The sequence below is a fragment of the Balaenoptera borealis genome (assembly GCF_965194805.1).
Source record: "Balaenoptera borealis genome assembly, chromosome: 2".
Lineage (NCBI taxonomy): Eukaryota > Metazoa > Chordata > Mammalia > Artiodactyla > Balaenopteridae > Balaenoptera > Balaenoptera borealis.
Window position 1 is genome coordinate 8,578,855 of NC_138867.1, and position 15,102 is coordinate 8,593,956.

Below are 15,102 nucleotides of genomic sequence, written 5' to 3' on the forward strand. Positions count from 1 at the left end.
GTCACACCTTGCCCCATGCCTCCCAAGACTCAACTGGCAAGAGACTGCTTTTGAGAAACGGTGGGAACCGGAACTGCTGATTGGAAGAAAAAAGCAAAATAAAGGTTGAAAAGAAATTACATTACATCACATACAGTTGACCCTCTTATCAGCAATTTCAACCACAGATCAATCTGGGGAAACTGAGGACCAACTGTATTCACTGCACTCCACCATTTAATATAAGGGACTTGAGCATCCTCGGATTTGGGTATCCGGGAGGTCCCAGAACTAATCCCCTGCAGGTACCAAGGGAATACTGTACTTCACTCTAAGGATATGACCTTATTTCCCGTAACCAGAATGGCATTTTAGGTTACAACAGTGAAGAATTGTGCTGCTAACACGTTGAATGAATCCCTCAAGGGGAGAATTACCTCTGGGACTTTTCGTCCCTTTTAAGATCACTTCTGAAGTATCAAAGCACTAGTACGTCAAGCGGAGCATTGTGAAGTGCTCTCCAACGGATACCAGCCCCTGCTCAAAGCCTCCAACACCCACGGTTCTGCCTGAGGTGCCCTTTTACTCTTTACAGTCTCTCCTGGGTGAAAGGCCTGGACTTGAAATACTGTCAAATATGGAGGTGACTCCACAATACTGATCTCTGGTCCCAATCATCCCCAGACGGTCCAGACTCACATATATGACTGCCTATTCTCTCTGACCTTCAACCCCAGATTTCCATGACCCTAGGAGAATCCCTGACTTTCCTTCCAAAATCTACACAAGTCCCCAGAACTTCTGTCTCAGTAAATGGTCCACAATCCAACAACCTACTCCAGCCTAAAGCTTACTGTGGCTCCTAATTTTTCTTCCCCTCTCCCCCAGTGCCCAAGCCACCAGAGTACCTTTGACCCTGCTTCTAGAAACATGCCACATCCATCCAGTTTCTCCAGCAAAACCCTAGACGGTACCACCATCATGCCTCCCCCGGTCCCCTGTGATGGCCATCTAGCTGGCCGTCCTTCTTCCCCTCTTGCTGCTCTACAATCCATTTTCTCCATGGCGACCACGAAAATTTAAATGACAGTTTAAAAATGCAAACAAATCCTGTCCCACTGCTACTTCGGCAAAGGCTTCCCAATGCCCATAATAAATATCGAGGTGTCCTGTCCTGTCTTACAAAGTCTTACGCGCCCTAACTCTTGCCCACCTCTTGCTCTCAATTCACACCACTCTCCCCTTCCCCACTGCACACAGGTGGTCCAAAGTTGCCCCCTAGTCACTGACTATCACATGACCCTATCTGGAGTCTCCGCATTGTACTTACCACTATATGTTACTTTTTCATTTATTGGGATGTCATTAGCGTTTATAATCTAACTCTCCCCCAAAACATACATTCCATGAGAAGTGGGAGGCTTCATATTTGCCAGTATATCACCAATACCTAAAAGAGTCTCCTACCCTGTGTGTACTCAATAAAGATCTGTTTGGAGAGAGCGGGTGGGTGGACACAGGTTATTTCTCCCTGTCACTTTCCTTGCAATTTTCAAGAAAAGTGGTTAGTGTGTTACAACAATAATAGAAACACAATTTCCAACCCGACATTAATCGGGATGCCCCTGATGACCCCCGTGTACCGGAAAAGATGCTTCAGAAGCACCATGTGTTTATACAGATGTTTTATCCATGACGGATTTTCCTTTAAGATTAACCACCAATCATGTGTTTTCTGCAAGGAAATTACACAGTGAGAGTGGGTTCCAACCCTCAAAATACTTGCTGCCTCAGTGAAATAAAACCAAGATACTATGTGCAGAAACCTATAGCTGCTTTTAAATAACACTTAGGATAGGTGGGTCTATTGCTCTATAATTCTTCTCTGTAATAGTCTGCCATGGGAGCTCCCTTGGTGACCATTATAAAATAAAGGGGGTAAAACACACTCTGGATTCAAAAGTTATATATTATTCACTGGGGTCGGCATCTGAGTAACCTCTAAATTACCTTAGCAAGTTTCTTAACCTCTCCATGCCTTGGTTTACTCATCTCTAAACTGCGGATAATATTAGAACCTGCTGTGTATGGTTGCTGAGAAGATGAAATGATATAAATAAAGTAGTTATACCAGTGCCTGGGATGTAGGGTGCGCTCAAATAACTTGAGCCACTGGTATGAATTATTGCTAAGTTAGTACCAGTGGTTTATAAAATGTTCCATATTATGAAATGCTGGAGAACCTCTATCAAATTTCTATTATCATTTCCACATTACAAGGGGCTGTTCAATGACCTCCTCTTTTTAACTGGTCCAAGTCCGTCAGACCCAAACATGCAGGTAAGTGGAGGTGACATAGAATATTTACACTCCACCCTTTCTATGCACGGGGAACTGGCCTGCATTCGGAAAAAGAAGAACCTACTCCAAATCAATAAAGTCTTCACAAACCATGCACCTGTGGTTAGAAATGTTAGCTGTAGGTATCTCTGACCAGTCAGGAGTTGCTTAAGAAAACAAAAATGACCTGTAAATGCTCTTCCATAAAGACAAAACCTGAACCAGAAAATAAAGGTCAAAGTTAGAATATACATGACACTTAACATTATAACCACAGAACAAAGTTAGACCATCATAATTCACTTTTCTTATTATTGCTATTATTATGAGATCCCAGAAGAAACTTCTAAGACCTTGACACCACCCTAATTACAGCTGGATTATGAAATAATCTTAGAAGAGCATAACAGCACATAAAATAGAAAGCTGCAAAAGAAATGTAATCAGCTCCTAGAAATATAGCAGTGGAATGATCAAGTTAGCATATAACTACATATCAAATAGAGTTAAGAAGGAATTCCAGAAAAAAAAGAGAAAAGTCATAGTTGGGAGAAAAGAACTAGATTTGCCTACTAAAAATATGCTTGCTTCAGTGAAGATATTTCAGAATGAGCATTTGTATGGCAAACGTGGTCATTCAATACTTCACTGATGTTTTTCCTTCTTCTTTGGGTCCTACTGTGTGCCTGGCCTGTGGAAGCTTCCTACCTGCTGGTCACAGCTCAGCTCAGAACATATGTATGTGTTCTGGGATGGGTGATAAAAATGGTGGCCAGTGGTCCACATCATCCAATGAAAAACATTGTGTGTGTATGTGTATGTGCACGTGCTGTAGCACCAAGTCAGTGAAAGATTATTTAAAAGGTGCTGCATAGCTGTGGATCCTTCAGTAGCTATCAATTAATTTATCAGAAACTTATAATTAAGCCACAAAGCTGGGCTTTAGTACACTGTTTTAGACATTTATTTCATTGATTGTATTCCTGCCTTACTGACCTTCATGAGCTCAAGGCTAGTGCTATCTGTGCCTATATCTACAATCCTATATATCTATCAATCTATCTGTATCTATTTATATCTATCTATCTACCTACCTACCTATCTATCTATCTACAGATATACATATTCAACTGACTCAGAGCTGTACTCCCAGCATAGCAGGGACTCTGTAAAGGCACATCCGTGCTGTTGTTTGAACATGCACATCCCTGATAACTGCTTTACAGGAAATACGACTTCAGAGTTCTGAGCCTGGTCAGCCCCATAACCTAAGAGTCATGCTACTCTGTGCTATTTTTACATTTAATAATACGTATTCCTTGAAGACGATACAGATGAAATTCCAGTGCGATACCAAGAGTGCGTCTGAACACTCAATTTAAGAAACGTTAAATGCCAGGAAGAAGCAGACATTTGATCCTACTGCATAGTGGAGGGGGCCATTGGTCTTGGTCTATGTGATACTAGACTACTGTCAACTTCTCTTCCAGTTATCTTCTCGACTCATAGACAACCATCAGGGAGAAACAGACTCCGGAAGGATCGTGCACTCTTTCCTCTCTAAGAAGTACTATGAATGATGTGCACTTACACTAGAAAGCAGCAAAGACTCTGGAAAAACAGTGGAATGAATGGCCTCAGCTGGACAATATGGGGACAGTCCATAATGGCTACCGCAAATCTAATTATTTAATTATTGCAAAATCATGAAATAAGCATCTTAAATCAAACATAGCACAATCAGAAGGAGCACATTCTTATCACACTCTTAAGGACCATTAGAGTAAATCATGTTTTACAAAATTTCGGTCGGAATCACTTCACTAAATAACACGTACATATTCAGTGCTTATTGTATGTTAAGTACTGGGAAGATGAACACAATCAAGTCAAGGGTTCCCTGGTCTGAAAAGGAAAGACTGCATGTTTACAAGGAACAGTACAATGAATCCAACTTTAAATTGCCATTGTAGGGACATGCCCAGGAACGTGGGGACACAAAGGAGGTGCCATGTAATTTATCTAGCCATGGAGAGAGAAGATAAGGGTCTATAGAGTAGGTGACATGTGAACTGAGAATGGGTGAACAAGTAAGTACCCACCTGCTGGACAATATGGGGAAAATTATACCAAATACACTAAACTCTGGTTGGGAGGGTAGAGGGTGAATAATCCCATTCCTTCCTCTTGCAGACAATCTCATGTACTTCCAGTTCTGTATCCAAATTAGAAATAGGGTTTTTCTTATCCAGTTTGAAAAATCCCCAAAGATCCATCCGTCCATCTACCCAACCAATAAACATTGACAGCTTTTATGTCTCAGGCCGTTCGCTATGCCTGAAGATAGAGCAATGATCAAACTAGGCAAAAATCCCTGCCCTCATGGAGCCTACATTATGGGTAGGGCAGAACTTATACAAATGGTGAGGATGGCGGGGGAAGAGGTGAAGTCAAGGCACTGAACCCTTCAGACTCCAATAGGGAAGGCAGATGAGCAGTTGAGGTGAATGGCCAGAGATGTGGGAGTGACACCAGGGAATGGTGGTGTCCTGAAGCCAGATGGAGCAAGTGCTTCAAGGAGCTGAGAAGAAGGGATTGTACTGTACGAACGCTGCTGACCCTGACTGTCACGTGTGAGGCTGTCTGCACGTCGACCACTGGATGTAGCAACATAGCAGGACTGATGGAAGGACCGTGCGGTCCAAGTGGGTTCAAGAGGAAGTGGACACACAGGAATTGAGGATACTAAATATAAACAAATGCTTTCAAGGAATTTTTCTGTACAGAGAAGAATAGAATTGGGTCATAGCTGGAGGGGAAATTCAAGTCCACACTTCATCTATTTTTAATGGTTTAATGTTTGCATTCCTATTGGAAAGATCCAAACAGAGTGGGGAAAATAAAAACTGATGACGCAAGAAAGAAAGGGTCTTTGAGTAGAAGAGAAGGAATAGGATTTTGGTGCCCAAGCTGGAGTCTTGGCCTCAAGTAGAACTGTTCAGAGTGGCCACCAGGTGGGATGTGTGATTGGCCAGTTGGGGCAAGAGCCTCACCATCACTGTAGCAAGGAGGTGACTTTCTATGGAAGGAGGAAGAACAGCTCTCAAAGGCTGTGAAGCTGTGAGCAGGGCGGTCACCTCCCCCCATCCCCCCCACAAATTCTGAGCAATGATAAACAATTTAGATATACCCACCTAATTCCTCAACGCTGGAAATGGAAGATCTGATCACTATTTTTAAAACTTGTTATATGAGAATATGGTGGTATTTACTTCCCAGAATCTCCTGACCATCTTTCCAACCTTTGCTTTTTCTGCTTTGGTTTAACCAAGAGTGGTTACTGCCCAAGCTTTACGCAAAAGCAAACGAAACAAAATGACTCTGCTCCCTTTGTGGCCTGGGAGGCTAAAACAGACACAAACACACATGAAAACCGCAAGAAAGGCCCCAGTGGATAAAACATGAACTGGTTAGGTTTGTAACCCTGCAGCTATAGAAGCCTCTCCAGTACTCTGATCTGGAGACCACAAGGCAGGAAAACCTCAAGTCCCATGAAATCCAAAAATCCAAACATAGGGTCATTTTTATGCCCTTTGGAGACTTCTGCCAAAAAAAGATCTTACGCACAGTTTAATCAAGGGGGCAGTATCCTCACACACACACACACGTAAAGCTTCAAATCCAAGCAATTAACCCCACACACCTCTGCCCCTCAAATCGGTGTCTGAGAATGAACAGTACACATATGCCATTCCCAGCCTGACTTAAACACAAAACGAAGGAAAGAAAATGGATTCTGAACTTCACCACACATCTGTGACTCACAAATATTTATAGTAGTCACAAAGCCGGGACAATAACACACTTGGCAGTTACTCACCTAAACAAGCAATTAAAAAAGGCCAAAATCCCAACAGGGAAGAGAACAGGAGAGAAAGCAAGGTTTCCCCAGCTCCGATGCCTCCTCGCGTAGATAATGGAAGCAGACAATTCTCCTGTCCGTGGACTTGGCTAACGTAGAGTGAGATGCACACGACAAAACAGATTAGATCTGCATGGGGCTTTTCCAGATCGCCTCATGGAGATTTTCCATCCGGCTGACTAGACAATGGGACAAGAATAATAAGATGTGGAGACCACAGCTTTAGTATTCCAGACTTTATTGAGAATGACAGGCTAAATCTTGATCCCCAAATACAACCACTCAGTGTGTTTAAGCAAGGGCTGTACCTTATGTCAATAATATACATAGAAATGCATTGCAAATACCACAAAATAGAATTCCTATCAGCACAGCGGCACCACCTGAAACAATGACAGCAAAACTCAGAATTTTACAGCCAACAAATCTAGAAAACTAAGGAAAGATGGAGACTTGAGTTGGGGTTCAATCTTTCCAAGTTCACGTCCATCTCAGAAAGAGAAATCTAGCTAATTCTCTATCTTTTAGAACTTATAAACTATGAAACCATTATGGTAGGCACATGAAAATTAATAACGAAATTAATATTTTAGGTAAGTGCTTTAAAGTCAACAAGTGAAGACATCAACCAATACACATGAGATTCAACCACTGTTGCCTTGGTCTTTCAGATGCACCACAGAACATTTAATGCAAACACCAAAAGTTAGGTACAGAAATGAAACAAGAGGAAAAACACTGAGATATGACTTAATGCTGCTCAACATAATGAGTTAAGTTCTATTAAATAAAAAATGTGAAATACAGTTGTTAAAAAAATAGGTAAAATGCAAAAGTTAACCAATCCCTAACCAAAAGAGGAAAGTAAAAGAATGAAAGAATTTCAGTTGTCTGGGTGTAAACTTGGTCTCTATTTGTAGGATGAAGCGATGTGTCGTTGAGATCTCTCATTCCTACAAATATTTTGATTGTCTGAACATATTCCTTAGATTAACATTGTCAGATAACTTTTGCCAGAGAGTTAAAAGAGAGGCAGAATAAAACTATGAGAAGAATTACAAAAAATGATAGCTATTCTTAAATAACTGAACTCTTCCCTGAATGAAAGAGTTGAATATTTTTAATAACATCAGAAGAAAGTAAAGGAAAATTTTTATTAAATTTCTAAGCACTGGTGAAACAATTATGAAGGAACTATTTGGCGACACTAAAATGAACTTCTTTAAACTTAAAAGGATAAAGTTAACAAGCAAATAGAGTGGGGGGGAAATGACAACAAAGGGTTAATATTCTTAAAAATAAATTCTGTTAATATCTGTAAGAAAATGCTGAATCTCAAGAACTAAACGGGTATAAAATAAGGACTAACAATTCTTTCACACATGTAAGTTCCCTTTCTCCCTTCTACTTTCTCTCTCTCTCCCTCTCTCTTCCCCTTCTCAAAAAATGGCTAATTATCACATAAAATTTTACAAATCTACCAAATACCATAATGACTAAACAACAGAACATATAAAAGGAAGCAATACTATCAAATTGATTAAAAAATTAATGATGATAATGATAGTAAGGTTTTAGCAAAACAAACTCTCTAACATATTATTGGTGAAGTATAAACGTCTAGGACACTTCTGCAAAGCCGACTGGCAATCTGATTAAAACTCACTGGCTCTGAAATAGCAAAGCAACTACGGCTATTCTGACTTAATGAATTAACCTTCAATTTTAAAAAAAGCTTTATAATAATAGCTGATATTATGAAGCACCTACTTTATGCTCCAAAATTTCTACTCTTCATAAGGTAGTGATAGTGTGAGGTGTAAAAAACCAGAAGGCAGCAGTGGAATCCAGGTGTCTGCTACACTCCCCTTGTCACGATCCTTTCGCATTGTCTATGATTTTTGTTAACTGAAAATAATATATACCTCCAGCAAAGAAGAAGCAGTAAATTCCATTATAGTGCCTTTACATGATAGAATATTATGATGCATTAAAATGAGATTTATTAACAATTTTCAATAAGATGATATAGGCAAAATTTTATGTCTAGTGTTATTTCAACTCTGTAAAACACTCACAAAAGACTACATTAACTGACAGCAGTGATTGTCTTTGGTGGAGGCATTACGGGTGAATTTTCCCCTTCTTTTACATAATTTCCATAATTAGCATTCACTATTTTAATCCTTTTTTTCATATTTTTAAACTGCAAAAATACAACATTCTTGAGAAAATTTTAGATAGTGAATATATGGCTCATAAAGGGCACACACCCTCAACCCCAGAGATAATCTACTGAGAGTTTGGTATGTACTGATGTATGTTCTAGCAGACTTTGTAACACACAGCCACTTGTGTGCAGAGATGGTGTGTGTGTGTGTGTGTGTGTGTGTGTGTGTTTAAGATGAATGGGATTATATTGAATATATTATTCTGCAATCTGCTTTTTCCAGTTAATAAGGTACCATACACAACTTTCCAATACTTTTATAATCTGAATTTTACTTTTTATATCATTGCCATTAAAGTGAAGAACACTTTTCCGTTACTTGTGGAACAAGTACCAAGGGACGAGTGACTCTGGAAAAAGGCGTATCTTCAAAAGTGATCCTACATCAGGCTCACGGGCTTGCTACAATTACTTATTTCTATGAAAGAACGAACAAACGAATAGGACAGGTCCCTGCTTAAACTCCTTCAAGAAACACAAATTGATTGGCTTTGCTTTACCCGTCTTGCTAGATGATAAGCAGTGAGGTAGAGAGTCAAACAAGCCTTGAGGTGTCAGAAGTATCCTTTTGTAAGAAAAAGTTAAACAAAACACAAACCCACTTCATCTGATGTATCTGGCCAAGGGTATGGCCATGTTATCCCATGATTTAAGTAGGTCAATCTTGTTCAAACTTGACTCTTGTAAACATCTGCTTTTGCTCAGAATAAAAGATGCAGATTTGATACCAGAACACTTCTGTGCAACGTAATTATAAGACAGCCCAAGATAATTGCATATTTGCCCTAATATGTATAAGTAGCAGCATGTATAAGGCTACAAAATAAAAATGTCACATTTAGAAATTATATGGAGACCAAAATAGGTAATGCTATCTGAACTTATCTTGTAAATGAGCTATACATTCTGGATTACCAAAATATTCTTGATCAGGCCCTGTTTTGAGCAGAGCTATAGTTTAGGTGCTTGGACTTAAGATTAATGCACTCGGGGCATGCCGACCATGGAAAGCATTGGAACACCAAATGCACTCACTCCATGCAGTAGGTTTTTTCAGCTACAGTAGGCTTCGTTAAAAGTGGCTTATGAGTAAATTCTGAGCATCCAAGCTAAATGTTGTTAAAGGACTCATACCTACTGGCCACTAAAACGCTCTCACTCTCTACACTGGGATCTTTGAGCACTGCATGCAGATCAGGGTTCAATGAACTACAGCCTGAGGGCCAAATCCAGCTCAGCTTGACAAGTCTTTGTAAATAAGTTCTACCGAACACAGCTACGTTTGCTCATTTACATACATCATCTGTGGCTGCTTTAGGCTACAACACAGAGCTGAGTTAGTACAACAGAGATGATATGGCCAGCAAATCCTAAAATGTTTACTACCTCACCGTTTTCAGAAAAAGTTTACCATCTCCTGATATAGACTGCTGTTTGAAAAACTGATTGCTTACTATTTATTGTGAGCTTTTCTTTAAGGACCTGAGTATTTCCAGTACAGAATAAAAGTGTGTCTGTCCTTATTCTCAGGAGCCACTCTTAGTGCTAAGAGGTAGTAGTGGGTTAGGGCTTAGAACATCGGTTCGCATCACAGCTCTGCCTCTGACCGCTTGTGAGATCTTGAGCTGATTACTTAACTTCTCTGTGCTTTCACTTTCTTTCTGGAAGCCTGCTCATTCATTCACTGCCATTTCTAACAGCAGAGATAAGCGATGCTCATCAACCATCACAGTACCTCAATCTATAAAACTGTTGGCTTCTTCATTTCCCGTTTGAGTGTCCGACTTACCAAGGAGGGAAGGGATGGAGCGTTTCCTTGATCATGTATCACACCAAGGATCCACAGTCACTCGGGCAGTGCAGCCGAACTCTCACACACCAGTGCTTCAAAAAAGAAAAGAAAAAAAAATAGAGATTCGATTAACCCATTTTAAAAGAGGCCATGGTCATTTTTTATCGATTCTGGAAAGTTCCATGAATGCCCTGCCCAACCAGCTGCCTTGGCACTGTAAGGCTTAGCACAGAACAACAGAACAACCTGGAATCACAAATGTGACAGCCCTAGCCTCGCATCCCATGCACCAATGGACTTCTTTCTTCAGAAAAGAAGAAATAACAATTCAAATGTTAATATATGAGAACAAATCTCATGAAACTAATGAAAGGACCATCATTTCACACGGATTTGAATTACTTTTAGCAGTTTGAACATCAAATTCAGACAGGTTGCGTGAATCTACCCATTTTATGATGGCTCTTTCATTCTGTTTTTGGGAATATATAGTACCTTAAGTAATGCATTTCAAAAAATAGGAGATAAAGGCAGAAGGTATAGAATAAACTATAGTAGATTTTGAGCTTGTATTTTTATTTACATATTAATTTACCTGATGCACAATATGATAACTTTATTTTAAAAAGGAATTGTAAACCATAAAAATAATTCACTTTACTAAAACCAAGTAAAGTTATCCAATCTGCTCATTCAATTTAACACATAAAAATCCTGAAAACTTGATATCGGAATGTGATAAAAAACTACCACAAAGCACCAGCTTCCCTAGAACCATGTATGCCAGAAATTGAAGAAATGGGTTACTTTCCATTTCATATTCAAAAAAGAAATTTGTCCATTACTATTTAAGGATGCCTGTCACTTCATATACTACAATTTGGGGGCTCGTGCTTTTTCTGTTGTCCTAGTTCATGTAGTGTCTTTCTACTCTCTTCACTCCGCAGTTTCTGGCTGCCATAAAGTTCAAACACACTGATGTTGCCTATCCCAACACAAACACTTGAGTAGCAGCTGAGGATGATGATGAGAAAAGGGGGAGAAGAAGTTCCCAGAACATTCTGGAACATTCTGGCTATCCCTCTATGCATTGATTCCTACACTGTCTACTTAGTAATTATCTAAAGGCCATCATCTGCCTGCAGAAGATCAACTGAATTACAGCATCTGGAAATTTATAAGATTTTCTATCTGCTGAAATGCCATGTGAAAGTCCTGAGGTTCAGAGGAGAGAGGGCGGTGGCTTGGTGACAATGTCCCTCTATGAGGCTCCTGGCCTCCATGAGGTGCCTTTGGTAAGTTCATGGGAAGCAAGTGGGTGATCCAACATATTCAGAACTGCCCGGGAAGGCGCCACAGCCCAGGTGTACTCATGCGCTGCAACATCACCAATCCCTATGAGGTCCCAGCTGAGTCTTTGAAAGTCTGTGACTTCATACTTTGGAAAGGAGGAGGTGCAGATGCAAATCCTTGAGGCCAAAAGAGGAGTAAGGGAGCTCTCCCCAAGGTAAGAAGGCATACTCAGCCCAGGAAAAATTCCTAGGAGCAGCCAATTCCTTTCTCACAACACCAATAATATCTCCTTTGGGTGTGGCAACAAATATGTTAGTTGAGGCTTCTTTATTAAACAGCATGCTTGAATACAACAACTTCCTCTCTTGAGCCCTAAAATCTATTTTACAATTAGTACTAAAATTTCTTTGCATTTGTTTATCTCTTAATACAGTTGGACAGGTCCACTGGTTACTGCCATGAGTACCCAGCAATTCCTACAGACTCCGATGTGTCAGAATTAAATTAAAAACAGGCCTGCTAATTAGGTCTGGAGGCTAAGCGCTCCCATCCTCCCTCAGTGAGATCATAAATTAGCTGATGTGGCCTCTCAGCTAGGACATCCAAGAGTCACGCCTACAGAGAATGGCCAGCCTCTTAAACGGCAAAGGACACAGAGGCCAAAAAGCACATTGGAAGAATCCAGAAGCATTGACACAACCCCACGACAAATACCACAGGAAGAGAACATCCCTGCTGAATCCAGGCAGGGACAGCCTGCAACCTAGACAGCCACACACTCCAGGCCCAAACTTCAGACTTCAAAAGCGAGTCCCTTCCTTGTGAAAAGGCAACACTCAAGGCACAGAATGCCCATCGAGAGTTCACACAGCTTGGGGGACAACAGGACTCCCTTTAGAATCTGAAGTCTAAACCAGAAACTAGTTTCAGCAGCAGGATCCAGGGACATACACCCTGAGAGGCTGTAACTATGCCTGTAGTTACATCAAAGGTGAAAAGCACATTTTACCACCCTGGCCCATGACAGCCAAGCAAACAGCATCAGGACCTTCTACTATGGAGGGTAAAGCCTTGCCTGGGTAGGCATGCCACCCTCTAAAGGAATATATACCATTCAACATGACACCCACGTGTTTTAAGCAGTGTAGGGTCAGCAGCGGAAACCACAGCAACAAAGCAGTGACCTTGAATAGGCTAAGCTGAAGTCACGGATATTGGCCCCTTCAGGTCTGGAAGCTGAGCTCTCCCATCCTCCCCCAGTGAGGTCATAAATTAGCTGATGTATAAACTGTAAATCACTGATGTATTTTGCAGAAAACTGAGGGAAACTTCAAAAGGTTAAGAAGCTACAAAGCCCCAGAGGGTCATCTCAGACTGAGGTTGGAATATTTTAAAGTGCATATTTAACTTCCCATTAAATAAGAAACTGCTTATGTTTTATTAATATATATAAATGTCCCCATTTGACTCGATTCCATATTACCCTTATTATTTTCTCTTTTACTTAATAGCAACTTTAGTAGAAACAATTCCTGCGTCCTCTGCCTCATGATTCTCGATTAGAGCCTCACCACGGAAAAAAAGCTGCCACCAGGAATATGTGGACCGGCTGGGGAGCACACAAGGCCAGTCTATCTGAAAGGCCACTCCCACGCACAGCTAAATTGGAAGGAAGGCTCAAAGGAGCAGCTCCAAGGAGCTAACAGACTAGAAAAGCAGACAATTAGGGCACGTTAACATGAAAAAGAGAGGAGACGTCATCCAAAGGAAGGGGGTGTCATGGAAGCCTCAGTAAAATGCCAGGATGAGAGTGGTATTTAGGAGAATCAATATGGCAGCTCTGCAGAGAATAGACAAGAACGGGAGGAACCACGGGCGAGAAGCTGCCACAAGAGAACTTTAGGTTTTAAAATATTTTTTTTTAAAAGACTATAAATCATAGCCCATTTTTGCAAAACATTAGTTGTACAGGAACATCAGTCTAGAAACTGAGTATGGACCCATGAGGAATGAATGTCTTTGAAATTAAGACAATAACAAGCTCTGAGAATCAGAATCTTCTCACTAGGAATGAAGATACAAAACAAGTAAAGGATATTGTTGTTCCCTCCCTCGTCCAACACCACTCAGAGGTGCACAAGGAGTTGAAGAAAATGGGTTGACTGTCTCTGTACACGCCATGTCGCTCCCCTCCCTGACACTGTCCCTGACCTCGCGGTCCTGCGTGAGGTCAACTCTGACAGTCTCTGCCGTTCCCTTTCAAACACCTGTGCCTCGCTGGATGGTGCTTGGAGAAATCAACAGCAGACACTGAGGGTAAAGAAAGACGCTGCCTGAAAGTAAGGCAGGCTCCTGTGGGCTGGGAGGGTCATCAGAAACCCCCAGGCATCCAGAAAAAGAAAAGTGCCAGCAACAGGAACAGGGAAAGGGGCAGGAAAGCAAAAATGGTAGAGAGGAGAGGGGGAAGAGGGAAAGAGGAAAGAAGGACACTTAGAAAAGCAGGGAGGGGAAAGAGAAGTAAATACACAAGCAGCAGCCTGCAGAGACACTGGGGCGCTCTGAAAGGTGCAGACTTCTAAGGACATAAGTGATCGCAGGCAGGCTGGGTTCCAGGCAAGAGGGACGAGGGCAGAGCCTCTGCTCCTAAGTTCCTAAGCAAAAATCCCAGCATTCAAGAAAACAACGTGAAGACTGAAGACGAAAAGCCAAATGCACGTAAAGCTTGAGGTGATGAACAAAGCATCTGGTAAAGGCAGCGGTCTGTACAGGGCCATTCTGAGCGTGCTCTGGGGAGCGGCCACCTGTCCCTCCCCTCCGGGCAGATGGTGGCTGGCGTCAGGGGCTGGTCCACGGGGCCAGATCTCCCCAGACATAAGACGGCCAACCGCTTTACACTTAAGATGGGGTCAGGATTCACGTTTTGAAAACTGTTTTGTTCTTAAGACAGGTCTGTTGTTTATTCAATATCCCCATCCAAACTTTGAACATTATTTGACATTATGATGTATAAATGCTGAAAGCAGCGTTAGAAAAGGATGTGATGAGGTGGCCCAACTCTTAGGATTTTTTTCTTTTTGGAAAGGTGTTCCTTCACCTCGAGGTTTGCCTGCACTGGCCAGTGTTACGGAATCTGTGCTGCACCCCCGTCAAATTCTGTTTACAAACAGTGTCTGAATCAAGTAGCGTTCCATAGGGACAACATCAGTGCAAATAGCTGTGGCTTTAGAAGGTTAGAGATCTCACACAAACATGCATGATACAACAAATGTATGGGGAGAAAATAAAAAACATTTAAAATCTTTAGAGTTGTAACTACACAACAATATTGTATCTGAAAAAGCAAAATGGATGTTTTGCCTTACTTTCCACATCAGTATACACGGCCAATCAGTCAGTTTCCTGTGTCACAGTTGGGTTGAGGATGTATCAAAGAATGGCACACATAATGCGTGTAAGAGTCCTGTCCTCAAGGAATTCACCCTTTGGCTTTCCCCAAATCAGAAATAATCTCTTTAATAACCAACGAGTTCATTTCTATACAAATAA

General features: G+C 41.2%; 1 protein-coding gene across 7 annotated transcripts in view; it reads right to left on the reverse strand.

Annotated features, from left to right (window-relative positions):
* The window catches only part of SEMA5A (semaphorin 5A), a 506,976-nt gene that overhangs the window by 379,728 nt on the left and 112,146 nt on the right, over positions 1–15,102 (reverse strand). For 5 of the 7 annotated variants that reach the window (XM_082382606.1, XM_082382605.1, XM_082382601.1 and 2 more), the window contains exon 2: positions 10,261–10,355. The gene's annotated coding sequence lies outside the window, so the exon portion shown is untranslated. Of the gene's footprint in view, positions 1–6,199; positions 6,421–10,260; positions 10,356–15,102 lie in introns of all 7 variants that reach the window. The other 2 variants (XM_082382604.1, XM_082382602.1) reach the window with 1 other exon arrangement.